Source organism: Arachis hypogaea, chromosome 12, assembly GCF_003086295.3.
Source record: "Arachis hypogaea cultivar Tifrunner chromosome 12, arahy.Tifrunner.gnm2.J5K5, whole genome shotgun sequence".
NCBI classification, from domain to species: Eukaryota; Viridiplantae; Streptophyta; class Magnoliopsida; order Fabales; family Fabaceae; genus Arachis; species Arachis hypogaea.
In genome coordinates, this window is record NC_092047.1 from 97461157 (window position 1) to 97467155 (window position 5999).

The 5999-nt window shown below is 36.4% G+C and overlaps 1 non-coding gene across 1 annotated transcript; it reads right to left on the reverse strand.

Moving 5' to 3' along the window:
- Positions 1-5657: 5657 nt before the first annotated feature.
- On the reverse strand, positions 5658-5765 carry LOC112731598 (small nucleolar RNA R71). Its single transcript, XR_003167371.1, has one exon. It is a non-coding gene; the product is annotated as a small nucleolar RNA R71 (small nucleolar RNA).
- Between the last annotated feature and the right edge of the window lie 234 nt (positions 5766-5999).

The window sequence follows — 5999 nt, forward strand, 5'->3', positions numbered from 1 at the left end:
ATAATCAAAAGGTAGTGCCGAAAGGTTTCACAGAGAACGATCTCATCCTAATCCGAAATGATATTGGAACAACTCGACCAGGAGAAGGAAAGTTGGCAGCAAACTGGAAAGGACCCTACCGAGTTGTAAAAGTACTTAGGAAGGGCTACTACAGACTGTCCGAACTCGATGGACGAGAGCTTCCCAGATCATAGCATGCCTGCAACCTAAGAAGGTACTACAGCTAGAAAAGTAAAAGATCTCACTATTGGATGCACTCTTTTTCCTGAAAAGGTTTTTTAATGAGGCACCAAGTTGAGACTCAAACACTATTCGACATAAAGGGATAAAAAATTTCCACATGTATATATTTGCACTTTCCTTTGAATAAAATATATATTTTAGATATTCTACAAGTATTCAAGACGCATTAATCTGAAGCATTCATCGTCCGATTATAAAGCAACAGATCAGCAGAAAGTGAATAACAATTTCACTGCACGATCACGATAAAGACAATCGTCCGATAAAGGTGAAAATGCGATTCACCCAAAAGACGATCTAAAGATAGCAACCACCTTCTACAAATCGGCAAAGATGAACACAGAATAATGTAAGAAGTTATCGAAAGTGATCTGAAAAAGAACCTGACGAGGTCTTATGGATTGCTAAATAATAACTTAAAGACTGGCCGACTTTAAGAAGTCGGACCAAGTCAACCCAAGTTATAAGTAAACCCTGGAAAGAGGTCTGACCAACCCTATTAAAGAGGATTACTTTAACTTAGAAGGGCCCGACATGACAAAGTTAGCCCAAAACTAAAAAGTTATAAAAGTAATCCCTGAAAGAGATCTGACAAAGATCCAAGAAAGAGGATTACAAAAATAACTTAGAAGAGACCGACATAACGAAGTCGGACTCCTACTACTAAAAAGTTATAAAAGTAATCCCTGAAAGAGATCTGGCAAAGATCCAAGAAAGAGGATTACAAAAATAACTTAGAAGAGACCGACATAACGAAGTCGGACTCCTACTACTAAAAAGTTATAAAAGTAATCCCTGAAAGAGATCTGACAAAGATCCAAGAAAGAGGATTACAAAAATAACTTAGGAGAGACCGACATAACGAAGTTGGACTCCTACTACTAACAAGTTATAAAAGTAATCCCTGAAAGAGATCTGACAAAGATCCAAGAAAGAGGATTACAAAAATAACTTAGAAGAGACCGACATAACGAAGTCGGACTCCTACTACTAAAAAGTTATAAAAGTAATCCTTGAAAGAGATCTGACAAAGATCCAAGAAAGAGGATTACAAAAATAACTTAGAAAAGGACGACGTAAAGAAGTCGGCCTACTACAAAGCAAGTTACAAAGGTAACCCCTGAGAGAGGCCGGACAAAGGATTACCAAAATAACTTGGAGGAACAACTTGAAGAAATCGGTTATAGATCGTCAGAAATACAAGCAAGAGCGAGAAAACCGAAAGCCAAGTTGGACCCACATAACCATAACCTCAAAGGATCCAAGCTACAAACAATAAAGCAAATACGAAGAGGACGATGATGAGCGGATAATTTATACGCTTTTTGACATTATTTTTAGTATGTTTTTAGTAGGATCTAGTTACTTTTAGGGATGTTTTCATTAGTTTTTATGTTAAATTCATATTTCTGGACTTTACTATGAGATTGTGTGTTTTTCTGTGATTTCAGGTATTTTCTGACTGAAATTGAGGGACTTGAGCAGAAATCAGATTCAGAGGTTGAAGAAGGACTGCTGATGCTGTTGGATTTTGACCTCTCTGCACTCAAAATGGATTTTCTGGATCTATAGAACTCTAAATGGCGCGCTTCCAATTGCGTTAAAAAGTAGACATCCAGGGCTTTCCAGCAATATATAATAGTCCATACTTTGGCCAAGAATAGACGATGTAAACTGGCGTTCAACGCCAGCTTTCTGCCCAAATCTGGCGTCCAGCGCCAGAAAAGGAGCCAAAACCAAAGTTGAACGCCCAAACTGGCACAAAAGCTGGCGTTCAACTCCAAGAAGGACCTCTACACGTGCAACACTCAAGCTCAGCCCAAGCACACACCAAGTGGGCCCCGGAAGTAGATTTATGCATCAATTACTTACTTCTGTAAACCCTAGTAACTAGTTTATTATGAATAGGACCTTTTACTATTGTATTAGACGTCTTTTTGACCATCTTTGGATTATTTTTGATCTATTGATCACGTTTTGGGGGCTGGCCATCTCGGCCATGCCTGGACCTTTCACTTATGTATTTTCACGGTAGAGTTTCTACACTCCATAGATTAAGGTGTGGAGCTCTACTGTTCCTCAAAGATTAATGCAAAGTACTACTGTTTTCTATTCAATTCATCTTATTTCGCTTCTAAGATATTCATTCGTACTTCAATCTGAATGTGATGAACGTGACAATCATCATCATTCCCTATGAACGCGTGCCTGACAACCACTTCCGTTCTACCTTCGACTGAATGAGTATCTCTTAGATCTCTTAATCAGAATCTTCGTGGCGTAAGCTAGAATGATGCCGGCATTCAAGAGAATCCGGAAAGTCTAAACCTTGTCTGTGGTATTCCGAGTAGGATTTAATGAATGAATGACTGTGACGAGCTCCAAACTCGCGATTGCGGGGCGTTAGTGACAGACGCAAAAGGATAGTAAATCCTATTCCAGCATGATCGAGAACCGACAGATGAATAGCCGTGCCGTGACAGGGTGCGTTGACCATTTTCACTGAGAGGATAAGATGAAGCCATTGACAAGGGTGATGCCTCCAGACGATTAGCCGTGCCGTGACAGGGCATTGGATCATTTTCCCGAGAGATGACCGAAAGTAGCCATTGACAGTGGTGATGTATCACATAAAGCCAGCCATGGAAAGGAGTAAGACTGATTGGATGAAGATAGCAGGAAAGCAGGGGTTCAGAGGAACGAAAGCATCTCCATTCGCTTATCTGAAATTCCTACCAATGAATTACATAAGTATTTCTATCCCTATTCTATTATTTATTATTCGAAAACACCCTTATCAATTTATATCTGCCTAACTGAGATTTGCAAGGTGACCATAGCTTGCTTCATACCAACAATCTCCGTGGGATTCGACCCTTACTCACGTAAGGTATTACTTGGACGACCCAGTGCACTTGCTGGTCAGTTACACGGAGTTGTGAACCGTGGTTTTGGCATCATGTTTTTTGGCGCCATTTCCAGGGAAAGAAAGAGCAATGAACTTTACATAATTAAAGTGTAATCACGATTCCGCGTACCAAGTTTTTGGTGCCGTTGCCGGGGATTGTTCGAGTATGGACAACTGACGGTTCATCTTGTTGCTCATATTAGGTAATTTTCTTTTTATTTTGTTTTCAAAAATAAAATTTATTCAGAATTTTTAAGAATGAATTCTAGTGTTTCATGAAGCATGTGAAGCCTGGCTGGCTGTAAAGCCATGTCTAAATTCTTTTGGACTGAGGCTTCCAACCATCAGCTGTTATACGACTGTAGGGTATGTCAGGCATGTCATGTCTGAATTACATGCTGAAGCTTGGCTGGCCATTGGCCATGTCTAGTGTTTTGGACCGGAGCTTTCATTGAAAGCTTGGCTGGCTAGTGAGTCATGTCTAATTCCTGGACTGAAGCTTTAAATTAAGAATGCAAGATTCCTGGAATTTATATTAAAAATTTTGGAATCCTTATTTTCCTTTTTCAATTAATTTTCGAAAAATACCAAAAAAATTAGAAAATCATAAAAATCAAAAATATTTTTCTGTTTCTTGTTTGAGTCTTGAGTCATGTTATAAATTTGGTGTCAATTGCATGTGCATCTTGCATTTTTCGAAAATTCTCATGCATTCATGGTGTTCTTCATGATCTTCAAGTTGTTCTTGGTAAGTCTTCTTGTTTGATCTTGATGATTTTTTGTTTTGTGTCTTTTCATGTTTATCATATGCATTCTTGAATTCTTAGTGTCTAAGCATTAAAGAATTCTAAGTTTGGTGTCTTGCATGTTTTCTTTGCATTAAAAATTTTTCAAAATTGTGTCTATGATGTTCATCTTGACATTCATAGTGTTCTTGGTGTTCATCTTGACATTCATAGCATTCTTGCATGCATCGCATGTTTTCATCTAAAAATTTCATGCATTGCATCTCTTTAGTGTTTTTCTCTCTCATCATAAAAATTTCAAAAAATCAAAAAATATCTTTTCCATTTTCTCTCATCAAATTCGAAAATTTAGGTTGACTTTTTCAAAAATTTTTTAAAATCAAGTTGTTTCTTATAAGTCAAATCAAATTTTCAATTTGAAAATCTTATCTTTTTCAAAATCTTTTTCAAAAATCAAATCTTTTTCAAATTTCTTAGTTATTTTCGAAAATTCCAAAAAAAATTTTCAAAAATCTTTTTCTTATTTTTATACCAAATTTTCGAAAATAACAATAACAATTAACGTTTTGATTCAAAAATTTCAAGTTTGTTACTTGCTTGTAAGAAAGATTCAAACTTTAAGTTCTAGAATCATATCTTGTGATTTCTTATGAATCAAGTCATTAATTGAGATTTTAAAAATCAAATCTTTTTCAAAACTAATTTCTAAAATATCTTCTTATCTTATCTTTTTCAAAAATCTAATTTCAAAATATCTTTTCTAACTTCCTAACTTCTTATCTTTTCAAATTTGTTTCAACTAACTAACTAACTTTTTGTTTGTTTCTTATCTTTTTCAAAACCACCTAACTAACTCTCTCTCTAATTTTCGAAAATATCTTCCCTCTTTTTCAAAAATTTCTTTTTAATTAACTAATTATTCTTATTTTTATTTTTGATTTTAAAAATTTTCGAAAAATACTAACATTTTTCAAAAACCATTTTCGAAAATCACTAACCCTTTTTCAAAAATTATTTTCGAAAATTCTCCCTCTCCCATCTTATTCTATTTATTTATTCATCTACTAACATCTCATCTCACATCTCTACCCTCCTCACAGTTGTGTTTCTTCCATTACATTACATTCTTTATCTCCCTCTTCTTCTACTCACACAGGGATCCCTATACTGTGGTATAAAAGATCTCTATTATTATTATTATTTTTCTGTGCCCTCTTCTTTGTCATATGAGCAGGAGTAAGGACAAGAATATCCTTGTTGAAGCAGATCCAGAACCTGAAAGGACTCTGAAAAGGAAACTAAGAGAAGCTAAAATACAACAATCCAGAGATAACCTTTCAGAAATTTTCGAACAGGAAGAGGAGATGGCAGCCGAAAATAATAATAATGTAAGGAAGATGCTTGGTGACTTTACTGCACCTAATTCCAATTTACATGGAAGAAGCATCTCCATTCCTGCCATTGGAGCAAACAACTTTGAGCTGAAACCTCAATTAGTTTCTCTAATGCAGCAGAACTGCAAGTTTCATGGACTTCCATCTGAAGATCCTTTTCAGTTCTTAACTGAATTCTTGCAAATATGTGATACTGTTAAGACTAATGGAGTAGATCCTAAAGTCTACAGGCTCATGCTTTTCCCTTTTGCTGTAAGAGACAGAGCTAGATTATGGTTTGATTCTCAACCCAAAGACAGCCTGAACTCTTGGGATAAGCTGGTCACGGCTTTCTTAGCCAAGTACTTTCCTCCTCAAAAGCTGAGCAAGCTTAGAGCTGATGTTCAAACCTTCAGACAGAAAGAAGGTGAATCCCTCTATGAAGCTTGGAAAAGATACAAACAGTTGACCAAAAAGTGTCCTTCTGACATGCTTTTAGAATGGACCATCCTGGATATATTCTATGATGGTCTATCTGAGCTATCAAAGATGTCACTGGACACTTCTGCAGGTGGATCCATTCACCTAAAGAAAATGCCTGCAGAAGCTCAAGAACTCATTGACATGGTTGCTAATAACCAGTTCATGTACACTTCTGAGAGGAATCCTGTGAGTAATGGGACACCTATGAAGAAGGGAGTTCTTGAAGTTGATACTCTGAATGCCATA